This window comes from Neofelis nebulosa, chromosome 10, assembly GCF_028018385.1.
Source record: "Neofelis nebulosa isolate mNeoNeb1 chromosome 10, mNeoNeb1.pri, whole genome shotgun sequence".
NCBI lineage: Eukaryota > Metazoa > Chordata > Mammalia > Carnivora > Felidae > Neofelis > Neofelis nebulosa.
In genome coordinates this window covers 92,234,892-92,248,001 of record NC_080791.1, presented here as the reverse complement: position 1 = coordinate 92,248,001, position 13,110 = coordinate 92,234,892, and the positions used below count along the sequence as shown (strand labels likewise).

The 13,110-nt window shown below is 39.3% G+C and overlaps 1 pseudogene; it reads left to right on the top strand.

Moving 5' to 3' along the window:
• Positions 1-12,248, top strand: part of LOC131486640 (large ribosomal subunit protein eL28-like) — a 54,313-nt pseudogene extending 42,065 nt beyond the window's left edge.
• The last annotated feature ends 862 nt before the right edge of the window (positions 12,249-13,110 follow it).

The window sequence follows — 13,110 nt, the reverse complement described above, 5'->3', positions numbered from 1 at the left end:
CAAAATAAATCATTTTGTAATAATTAAAAACAATATAAACACCTTGAGCTCATAGTTGTTCTAGAATTGTCTAAAGATTTATAGAGTGTCAGTAGTCAACATTAATTTGATTTTAAGGCCATGGAGTCTCATATTTATGAGTCTCACATTATATAGATGGGATTTGACATTATGTCCAAAGCAATTATTAATACGGACTTCTAAGTAAAGTGGATCCACTATACTGGCCAATGACTTCAGATGGGTTTTACTGATATTGATTTACTAAACTTACCCAAAGCTGGGTGTCTAGGTGGCTCAGTCGGTTAAGCATCCAACTTCGGTTCAGGTCATGATCTCGCTGTTCCTGAGTTCGAGCCCCGTGTGGGGCTCTGTGCTGACAGCTCAGAGCCTGAAGCCTGTTTCAGATTCTGTGTCTCTCCCTCTCTCCACCCCTCCCCTGCTCACAATCTCTCTCCCTCTCTCAAAAATAAATAAACATTAAAAAATATATAAATGATTTTACCCAAAGCTGTAACCCATGCCTGTTTTAGTCTATATGTTCAGAAGTTAATAATATAGTATGCATCCTAAGTCCATCACCAGAGTTCAAAAGAGTAAAAATTCAGGAAATCTTTACTCTAGTTACTGAAATCTAATGACTAACTGTCTTTCTTTCTCTGTCCTTTTGGGGCAATAGGCTAGTTATTTTCATCATCTGGGTAGAGCTTTTTGTCATTTAAATTTTTTTTTAATGTTTACTTATTTTTGATGGGGGTAGGGGAAGAGAGAGGGAAACACAGAATCTGAAGCAGGCTCCAGGCTCTGAGCTGTCAGCACAGAGCCCGACACAGGGCTTGTACCCACAAACTGTGATAACGTGACCTGAACTGAAGTCAGACATTTAACCGACTGAGCCACCCAGGCACTCCAGTTTTTTGTCATTTTAAAGCAAGAAATCTAAAAAAATGTTGATGAAATATGTATTACAGATACCCTTTTTTTTTTTTGCATTTTTATTTTGTCTATATGACTTTCTAAAAAATGGTCCAAAAGACTAGTTTCAGAAAATAGGATTTGGAAGTTTAATAAAAGTCAGTCCATTAGAAACATCCTTTTACATAGAATTCTACAACTTTATAAAAAAATGTAAAGGCTTTAATATCTTAAATGAATATCTCAACCAAAAATGATTTATGCATCAATAGAGTCAGGAAAGAAGGAACTGAGATTTTTTTTCTATAGTTGTCTCCATTGTGTACATTAAAATCTGTCCAAATATGCTCATCAAATAAGTGAAATGGATTCTCTTTGGTTTCTTTTGATTAATATCATAGTCTACTTCTTTGAATAATAAAAGCTATCTATTTCAATTCCCTGATCATAGCTACATATGTGATTTTTGCACTGAATCTTGAGAAGTTGTAACATTTAATTCAATTCTAGAGTAAAACTTATGCAAATACACTCTTTTGCTTTCTCTCCTAAACCATCCACCCATCCAGCCCGAGCTTTTCAATCTTGTACATTTCATTGAGACACTTATTAAATGCAAAGTTTTAATTTACAGCTTCTCTTTTAATTTAATAGTTCTTCATTTTCTTTTCTTTTTTTTTTACTTTGAGTTAGGTTCTTTACAAATAGATGACATCCAAAGGAGAAACATAAGACTCCCTTGTCTTATTTGCCTGCCATGCTTTTCAACAAATGATCCATGTTGTAATAATCAATAAAATAGGAATCCTGGGAAGATGGCGGCGTAGGAGGACGCTGGGCTCACCGTGCGTCCTGCTGATCACTTAGATTCCACCTACACCTGCCTAAATAACCCAGAAAAACACCAGAAGACTAGCAGAACGGAGTCTCCAGAGCCAAGCGCAGACGAGAGGCCCACGGAACAGGGTAGGAAGGGCGGAGAGGCAGTGTATGCTCCATGCACTGGCAGGAGGGAGCTGGGCGAAGGGGCAGCCCACTGGCCAAGCACAGCCCCTGAGTCTGGCTTGCAAAAGCGGAGGGGCCAGACGGAGTGTGTTCCGACAGTAAGTGGGACTTGACATCTGGAAGGTTATAAGCTAACAGCTCTGCTCAGAGAATGGGAGGACTGGAGGACAATGGGAGAGAGAGTTGTTGAGCCCTGGACGACAGAGCTCAGCTTGGCGGGGAACAAAGGTGCTCACCAGCGCCATCTCCCTCGCCCATCCCCCAGCCAAAATCCCAAAGGGAACCAGTTCCTGCCAGGGAAACTGCTTGCAGCATGCAAACACCCAACGCTGTGCTTTGGCATATCCATCCCTCCGGCGGGTCTGACTCCCTCCCGGTGCCACAGGACCCCTCCCGAAGGGGATCTACGAAGGTAAAGCGAACTGAGCCTACCCTTCCTGCCCCTGTGCACCCTGCTGATCCACCTCAGCTAATATGCAAGATTCCCAGCACCACAAGCCTGGCAGTGTGCAAGTAGCCCAGACTGGCCACGCCACCCCACAGTGAATCCCGCCCCTAGGAGAGGGGAAGAGAAGGCATACACCAGTCTGACTGTGGCCCCAGCGGTGGGCTGGGGGCAGACATCAGGTCTGACTGTGGCCCTGCCCACAAGTTATTCAAGACAGCACAGGGGAAGTGCCCCATAGTCCCACACCACTCCAGGGACTATCCAAATTGACAAAACAGAAGAATTCCCCTCAGAAAAACATCCAGGAAATAACAACAGCTAACGAACTGATCAAAAATGATTTAAACAATATAACAGAAAGTGAATTTAGAATAATAGTCATAAAATTAATCACTGGGCTTGAAAACAGTATAAAGGACAGCAGAGAAGCTCTTACTACAGAGATCAAGGGACTAAGGAACAGCCAGAAGGAGCTAAAAAATGCTATCAATGAGCTGCAAAATAAAATGGAGACAACTACGGCTCACATTGAAGAGGCAGAGGAGAGAATAGGTGAACTAGAAGATAAAATTATGGAAAAAGAAGAAGCTGAGAAAAAGAGAGATAAAAAAATCCAGGAGTATGAGGGGAAAATTAGAGAACTAAGTGATGCACTAAAGAGAAATAATATATGCATAATTGGTATTCCAGAGGAGGAAGAGAGAGGGAAAGGTGCTGAAAGGGTACTTGAAGAAATCATAGTTGAGAACTTCTTGGATATGGGGAAGGAAAAGGCATTGAAATCCAAGAGGCACAGAGAACTCCCTTTAGACGTAACATGAATCGATCTTCTGCACGACATATCATAGTGAAACTGGCAAAATACAAGGATAAAGAGAAAATTCTGAAAGCAGCTAGAGATAAACGTGCTCTAACACATAAAGGAAGACCTATAAGACTCGTGACCAATCTCTCTACTGAAACTTGGCAGGCCAGAAAGGAATGGCAGGAAATCATCAATGTGATGAACAGGAAAAATATGCAGCCGAGAATCCTTTATCCAGCAAGTCTGTCATGTAGAATAGAAGGAGAGATAAAGGTCTTCCCAAACAAAAACTGAAGGAATTCCTCACCACTAACCAGCCCTACAAGAGATCCTAAGGGGGATCCTGTGAGACAAAGTACCAGAGACATCGCTACAAGCATGAAACCTACGGACATCACAATGACTCTAAACCCATATCTTTCTATAATAACACTGAATGTAAATGGACTAAATGCGCCAACCAAAAGACATAGGGTATCAGAATGGATAAAGAAACAAGACCCATCTATTTGCTGTCTACAAGAGACTCATTTTAGACCTGAGGACACCTTCAGATTGAGAGTGAGGGGATGGAGAACTATTTATCATGCCACTGGGAGTCAAAAGAAAGCTGGAGTAGCCATACTTATATCAGACAAACTAGACTTTAAATTAAAGGCTGTAACAAGAGATGAAGAAGGACATTATATAATAATCACAGGGTCTATCCATTAGGAAGAGCTAACAATTATAAATGTCTATGTGCCGAATACAGGAGCCCCCAAATATATAAAACAATTACTCACAAACATAAGCAACCTTATTGATAAGAATGTGGTAATTGCAGGGGACTTTAACACTCCACTTACAGAAATGGATAGATCATCTAGACACACGGTCAATAAAGAAACAAGGGCCCTGAATGATACATTGGATCAGATGGACTTGACAGATATATTTAGAACTCTGCATCCCATAGCAACAGAATATACTTTCTTCTCGAGTGCACACGGAACATTCTCCAAGATAGATCACATACTAGATCACAAAACAGCCCTTCATAAGTTTACAAGAATTGAAATCATACCATGCATACTTTCAGACCACAATGCTATGAAGCTTGAAATCAACCACAGGAGAAAGTCTGGAAAACCTCCAAAAGCATGGAGGTTAAAGAACACCCTACTAACGAATGAGTGGGTCAACCAGGCAATTAGAGAAGAAATTAAAAAATAAATGGAAACAAATGAAAATGAAAATACAACCATCCAAACACTTTGGGATGCAGCGAAGGCAGTCCTGAGAGGAAAATACATTGCAATCCAGGCCTATCTCAAGAAACAAGAAAAATCCGAAATACAAAATCTAACAGCACACCTAAAGGAAAAAGAAGCAGAACAGCAAAGACAGCCTAAATCCAGCAGAAGAAGAGAAATAATAAAGATCAGAGCAGAAATAAACAATATAGAATCTAAAAAAAACTGTAGGGCAGATCAACGAAACCAAGAGTTGGTTTTTTGAAAAAAATAAACAAAATTGATAAGCCTCTAGCCAGGCTTCTCAAAAAGAAAAGGGAGATGACCAAAATAGATAAAATCATGAATGAAATGGAATTATTACAACCAATCCCTCAGAAATACAAGCAGTTATCAGGGAATACTATGAAAAATTATATGTCAACAAACTGGACAACCTGGAAGAAATGGATAAATTCTTAAACACCCACACCCTTCCAAAACTCAATCAGGAGGAAATAGAAAGCTTGAACAGACCCATAACCAGCGAAGAAATTGAATCCGTTATCAAAAATCTCCCAACAAATAAGAGTCCAGGACCAGATGGCTTCCCAGGGGAGTTCTACCAGATGTTTAAAGCAGAGATAATACCTATCCTTCTGAAGCTATTCCAAGAAATAGAAAGGGAAGGAAAACTTCCAGACTCATTCTATGAAGCCAGTATTACTTTGATTCCTAAACCAGACAGAGACCCAGTAAAAAAAGAGAACTACAGGCCAATATCCCTGATGAATATGGATGCAAAAATTCTCAATAAGATATTAGCAAATCGAATTCAACAGCATATAAAAAGAATTATTCACCATGATCAAGTGGGATTCATTCCTGGGATGCAGGGCTGGTTCAACATTCGCAAATCAATCTATGTGATACATCACATTAATAAAAGAAAAGAGAAGAACCATATGATCCTGTCAATTGACACAGAAAAGGCCTTTGACAAAATTCAGCAACCTTTCTTAATAAAAACCCTCGAGCAAGTCAGGATAGAAGGAACATACTTAAACATCATAAAAGCCATTTATGAAAAGCCCACAGCTAACATCATAGTCAATGGGGGAAAATTGAGAGCTTTTTCCCTGAGATCAGGAACACGACAGGGATGTCCACTCTCACCGCTGTGTTTAACATGGTGTTGGAAGTTCTAGCATCAGCAATCACACAACAAAAGGAAATCAAAGGCATCAAAATTGGCAAAGATGAAGTCAAGCTTTCACTTTTTGCAGATGGCATGATATTATACATGGAAAATCCGACAGACTCTACCAGAAGTCTGCTAGAACTGATACATGAATTTAGCAAAGTTGCAGGATACAAAATCAATGTACAGAAATCAGTTTCATTCTTATACACTAATAATGAAGCAACAGAAAGACAAATAAAGAAACTGATCCCATTCACAATTGCACCAAGAAGCATAAATACCTAGGAATAAATCTAACCAAATTTGTAAAAGGTCTGTATGCTGAAAACTATAGAAAGCTTATGAAGGAAATTAAAGAAGATATAAAGAAATGGAAAAACATTCCGTGCTCATGGATTGGAAGAATAAATATTGTCAAAATGTCAATACTACTCAAAGCTATCTACACATTCAATGCAATCCCAATCAAAATTGCACCAGCATTCTTCTCGAAACTAGAACAAGCAATCCTAAAATTCATATGGAACCACAAAAGGCCCCAAATAGCCAAAGTAATTTTGAAGAAGACCAAAGCAGGAGGCATCACAATCCTAGACTTCAGCCTCTACTACAAAGCTGTAATCATCAAGACAGCATGGTATTGGCACAAAAACAGACACATCGACCAATGGAATAAAATAGAAACCCCAGAACTAGACCCACAAATGTGTGACCAACTAATCTTTGACAAAGCAGGAAAGAATATCCAATGGAAAAAAGACAGTCTCTTTAACAAATGGTGCTGGGAGAACTGGACAGCAACATGCAGAAGGTTGAAACTAGACCACTTTCTCACACCATTCATAAAAATAAACTCAAAATGGATAAAGGACCTGAATGTGAGACAGGAAACCATCAAAATCCTAGAGGAGAAAGCAGGAAAAGACCTCTCTGACCTCAGTCGTAGCAATTTCTTACTTGACACATCCCCAAAGGCAAGGGAATTAAAAGCAAAAATGAACTACCGGGACCTTATAAAAATAAAAAAAACTTCTGCACAGCAAAGGAAACAACCAACAAAACTAAAAGGCAACCAACAGAATGGGAAAAGATATTTGCAAATGACATCGGACAAAGGGCTAGTGTCCAAAATCTATAAAGAGCTCACCAAACTCCACACCCGAAAAACAAATAACCCAGTGAAGAAATGGGCAGAAAACATGAATAGACACTTCTCTAAAGAAGACATCCGGATGGCCAACAGGCACAGGAAAAGATGCTCAATGTTGCTCCTCATCAGGGAAATACAAATCAAAACCACACTCAGATATCACCTCACTCCAGTCAGAGTGTTCAAAATGAACAAATCAGGAGACTATAGATGTTGGAGAGGATGTGGAGAAACGGGAACCCTCTTGCACTGTTGGTGGGAAGGCAAATTGGTGCAGCCACTCTGGAAAGCAGTGTGGAGGTTCCACAAAAAATTAAAAATAGACCTACCCTATGACCCAGCAATAGCACTGCTAGGAATTTACCCAGGGGATACAGGAGTACTGATGCATAGGGGCACTTGTACCCCAATGTTTATAGCAGCACTCTCAACAATAGCCAAATTATGGAAAGAGCCTAAATGTCCATCAACTGATGAATGGATTAAGAAATTGTGGTTTATATACACAATGGAGTACTACGTGGCAATGAGAAAGAATGAAATATGGCCCTTTGTAGCAACGTGGATGGAACTGGAGAGTGTGATGCTAAGTGAAATAAGCCATACAGAGAAAGACAGATACCATCTGTTTTCACTCTTATGTGGATCCTGAGAAACTTAACAGAAACTCATGGGGGAGGGGAAGAAAAAAAAAAGAGGTTACAGTGGAAGAGAGCCAAAGCATAAGAGACTCTTAAAAACTGAGAACAAACTGAGGGTTGATGGGGGGTGGGAGGGAGGGGAGGGTGGGTGATGGGTATTGAGGAGGGCACCTTTTGGGATGAGCACTGTGTGTTGTATGGAAACCAATTTGACAATAAACTTCATATACTGAAAAAAATCAATAAAATAAGTTCATCTGAGGTATCCTTTAAAGAGATTATAATGACTTATTTCCATTTTTTAAATAATCTCAGTTGTGTTTACTACTAAAAATTGCATATTTTTGCTAGAGGAAACAACTTAAGATTTCCACAAGTATTTTATCAGCGCTGGAGACAGTGAACCACATAACCTGGACTAGAATTCCTATAGAGAAGAAGAGTGACTTCTTAATTTGTTTTAAAGGAGGGGCACTCACCCAGGAGCTGAATGTATACTATGTAGGATCTAACTGTAACTATCTGTGGAACCTGGAATAAATCACTTAGCTTCAGTCCCTGCACTTGTGAAACTGGGACATTAATCTCATAATTAATGGAAGACCCAATGAACTAATGTGTAATAATTAATATTCTGCATTAGCATAATGCCATTATCATTTGCTGTTTTCATCTCGTATGTGTTCTTATTACTTATTATTTTCATTTAAATTGAATTTTCAAAAAAACATTAAATGTATTTTTAAAAGGAAATTTTATATCACCACTATAATGGAAAACAAGGATGTTTTTCATAAATAACAGACAACCATAAAGTAAACACTGTGAAAAACAAAGCAATGCTACAAAGTCCTACCTAGGTATCTAAATATTGTGCCAGCCAAAGATTCTGAGCCTGAAGCTTTATATTTGTAAAAAGACAGAGAGATTATAAAGAAATTGTGATATTCAACAGATATGTCCTTTCGGAGCAGTAGGGAGGCCAGAGATAAAACAAAGAGGAGAATCTTTGTCTCTCTGTAACACAATGTTATTTAACGTTAAGACCATAGACTATCTAATTATCTTCTGTAACAACAATTTTTTGTGGCCCATATTTTGTGAAATATTAAAATGATAAACACAAAATAATTAACACAGAACCTGCCAATACATTATGGCAATTATACAAACCTAAAATGGTAGTTTTACCAAATTAGAAACCTTCATCAATCCAATTAAATGGAGCAAATTCATACAGGTGAGGCTGACTACCAGAACAATTCATTTTTATTTTAACAAATTCTCTAATTACTTTCATAGGCCGATTATAGTATTTCTCTTTCAACCATTTGGTAAAATAAAATAAGGACAGACAGCACAGAGTTTCTAAATATATAAAAATACCACACCTCCATTCTGATGATGAGACAATCCACTGAATTTGTATTTTGATTATTGTTGTTTTCAGTTCTAAAATTTCCTTTTGATTGATCTTGGCTGATAACTTCAACTTCTTTGCTAAATCTTTCCCTTTTTTTTCCTTTGGCTTCAAGCACGGTCCTAATTGTCCATTGAAGCGCTATTTTTGTTTATCATGCTTACTTTAAAATATTTATCAGAAACTTCTAATATTTCTATTATCTTGTTGCTAGCACTTATTGATTATCTTCTTTACCATTTGCTTCAGATCCATCTGGCTCTCGGTATAACGTGTGATTTTTGTTTAATCACACCTAAACATTTCTGTAGTATGTTATGAGACAGCATGTTTGAGCCAGCGTTAAAGCAAAGATTGCACCAAGTTAAACAGGCAATAGAAGAGACAGACTAAAATACAGTCTAAACTCAACTGCAGTAAAGGAAGGACTAGGGAGTCTTTAAGAGCTGGGTTGGAGGTGGATCTTAGGCAGTTTGTGTTCACTATTCAGCTTTACACAAAAGTGAAGCAAACTTCCTGGAATCTTTCTAATAGGAGACTGCTGTACAATTTGGAGTGAGGTACCCATCTACCCACCTAAGTGAAATTTCTATCCACCCACAGAGACTGGGGGATAGGAGCTCTGTCTTCCTTGATGAGTAGATTTCAAAGGGGTGGCTCCCAAAGTTGAGAATGACTGGCCCAGATTATTGAGAACAAATAAACAAACAAAACGAACGAACAAACAAACAAAAACTGGCAAGAAGCTTCTAAAAATATTTACATCTCAAAGGGGCAGGAGAAGATTTTGCAATTACAACTTTTCTCAAGTAAATGCTCTAAGGAAAGGATGGTCAGAGACCTAGAGGCAGGAAGAAACCTGTCACAAGTTGGGTCATGCTGAGGGAAATGTTGAGGCCATCTTTGTCACTGGCTTTTTCTGACATGGCCCTAGCAGGGCAAAAGGTAGGGGTCCCACTGAATTATTGCCTGGTGGAAACAGAAGTCTAGATTCCCCCAGACAGCTTCCTGACACTCACGGGGGTGGTGGCAGGGCAGGGGAGTGGCTCTCCATCTCTGCTGAGCAGAGTGGGAGATTGTCTCCACATGTGGTCCACACTGACACAGCGCTTGGGGGTAGGACCAATTTGTTGATGCTTGCCGAGGTGCAAGTCCAGGTTTGCCATATGGACTCCATTGGCATTGTATAGTGTGGGGATCTGTTACTGCTCAGCAGGGATAAAAGTGCAGGCTCCCCATCTAGCTGTCCCTGACTCCAGCCTGGTGGGGGAGGAGGGAGCCTGCTGACAGCCTGACAGAGGTACAAGTATGGGCTATACATTCAGGCCTTGCTGACATAGGAGTGGAGCCAGATCTTTTGGTGCTGTATGGCTAAGTTGAGCATTGGTGGTCTAAAGATTCTTTCCTAGCCTTTTGGCTAGAGAGAGCAGGCTTTTGTTGGGCATTATCTGTGTCCGTTGGTGTTCCCAGGTGGGTAATTTTTTAAACTCCAAGTGTGTGATATGAGGCAAAAGGAAAACCCAGGAACTCACCACCACCACGTTGTTTTGGGGTCCTTTTTGGGTTTCTAGCTGGTCTTTCTTCTTATCTCTACTTTTCTTTTTCTGTTTTCTGTTTTCTTTTTTTAATATAACGTCCAGGGCTTTTAATTGGAATAAAACTAAAGATTATTCAGGGGGAGAAATTGGAACACATATGTCTGCCCCATATTCCTGGAAGCCGAAATATAATATAATTCTTTTATGTTTTATTTTATATTTCAGAGAGAGAGACAGACGGAGAGAGAGAGAGAGAGAGAGCGAGCAGGGGAGGGGGAGAGACACAGAGACAGAATCTGAAGCAGGCTCCAGGCTCTGAACTGTCAGCACAGAGCCCGACACGGGGCTCGAACTCACAAGCAGTGAGATCGTGACCTGAGCCAAAGTCGGACACTCAACCGAATGAGCCACCCAGGTGCCCCTAATATATTTTTATTTTAATAGTTCTTATTGTCTTCAACTAAACATGTTGGTTTAGAAGGCAAAACTACTTCTCTTCACTGACCTGAATTGTGCTGTTCCAAGCATCACGTAGTATCTTTCATAAATCCCAAATACTGTTCTTTAATGTATAAAAAATCCTTTCCTATATTCTTGATTTTATGTGACAAAATTTTAAGCTTGGCAAAATAGGTAAGATTTTATGACATAGTGTATAGGTCCCCAAATTTAATGTGCCCTTTATTGAACCTTTAACATTGGTCAAGTTGCTTTCTTTCATCTAATTTATAATGCCTTATACAAACAACAAACAAAAAAGTAGTATTGAACTTACAAATTACTGAAAATATTAGACGTGATGATTCATGTGAATTTGTCAGCAAATTACATAGTAAATAAAAATGCTAATATTATTATAATTATAGAACTTGCCATATTCTTTCCTTCGTGCCTTTAACTGTAAATGTTTTAAAATTAGACTGGATCTAAGAATGGAGAGGAAAGCTTCAGGAAGATTCAAGAGCATGGACAGCAGAATTAAATTTATATGCAAACTAAAAAAACATTGGCCTGGTGGAAGTGAGTTATTTATAAGAGTAGAAATGTATAGCATAAACAGGCAATTAAAAAAAAAAAAAGAAATCAGTCCCAGATTAAAGACTCCATGGACAAGACAGAACTACCAACAACTCTTCCGCACATTAAAAACAAAGGGAAGTTTGAAATCTCCCCATACTAGAAGATAAAAATTCACAAATACTGGCCAAATTTAATTTTCTTACTGACATTTTTACCTTTGCAAATAGAGTTTCATCTGGTAAAAAGAAAAAAAAATGAGACAATGCTGTGGATGGAAGGTGGAGATAGTTTATAATTTTATGTATTTTAGTATTCTGAGCATTGAGTCCTAATTATTTGTTTGTATGCCTATTTTTACAATATGAAAAATGATTATCTCAAAATTTAGAGTCTTTCTTTTTTTTTATACTTAGTACAGTGTCTGATGTGAAGAAAGAACTTAATGGATTTTTCTCCTGAATGAAGTGTTTAAGAGCCTTCACACAATTTTATTTTTCAGCATTCCCAAAAGTTTCTCTTTTTTTTTTTTCCTTAGTCACTGCACATTGTATTCCAGAAGTTTCTCACCACTCCCTTCATCGAGCCTTCCCTTTGGGCTTTAGCGTGTCACTTGTAGAAACCCAGAGGCCAGTTTGTAAAACTTTTCTTCCTCTCTGATGATCTGTACCTCCGGCCTCATTCTCTGGCTCCCCTCAGCTCTATGGGAATGGGGTTCAGCCTTTGCTCTTCGATCACCTGCACTGCACTGTCTATTGCCATCTTTCTCAGTTTCTTCTGATCTTTGTGCGGGAGTGGGACTCACTGAAGACTGGAGTTGGCACGAGTCACTACCCTGGCCCCTGCCCTCAGATCCCTTTCAGCCCCTTCTCTTTCCTCTTCACTCTGTGAACACCGTTGTGTAGACTGAGCGATGCACATGGGGAAATGACAAAAATACTAGGCTCTCTTGCTGCTCCCTGCAGAGATTTTGGGGGACAGAGGTCTCTCCGCCTCATTCCTGCAAACATATTTCAATGCTCTTTCTCAGCGTGGCCAACGCAGAGCTTTGAAAAGACTCTCTGACATGTCTGTCACACTCATGAAGATGAAAGTATGTCTTCTCCTCAGCCGGTGGTAGAGGCTGCTCTGCCAGAACCCAGCGGCCTTGGCCAGTGACACCACATACGGCGGCTTATGTCACAGCCGATGTGTCACCTGAGTCTCCTAATCATCAGGGCTTCCAGGGCCTTTTAAACTCCTTCTCTGAAGCCTGACACCGAACAAATAAGATGTCAACACTCCTGAATGCACTTAGCTAGAAATTGTTTGTCCTATACTCCAAGGGAACTGTTCAGAAGCAAAAAAAAAAAAAAAAAAATCTGTGTATAAAAAACGGGGGGGGGGGTAAAAATCAGGCCACATGATATTAATCTAATATTCCACTTTGTATCTCTAGAAAATATAGACGATGACTTCAGCACACCTACATCATTGCTTAGATGACTGCATCTCACCTACACAGCACATACTTTCATGGGCTGGAGCAAGCAATGCAATCAAAGATTGAAGAAAGAGAATGTGGGAAGTTCACATAAGTTTTAAATTGTTAAATTTAAATTCCTTACATAGAAGTAGATAAGGCTGAGGTAGTGGAAACACATCTCTTCACGACAATCTCTCTCTTCCCCACATCCTATAATATTTTAAGCAGTAAAGTTTGAATAGTTCTTATTCACAGATTCTACTCTCTCTCATCCTCTTTTAATCTTCA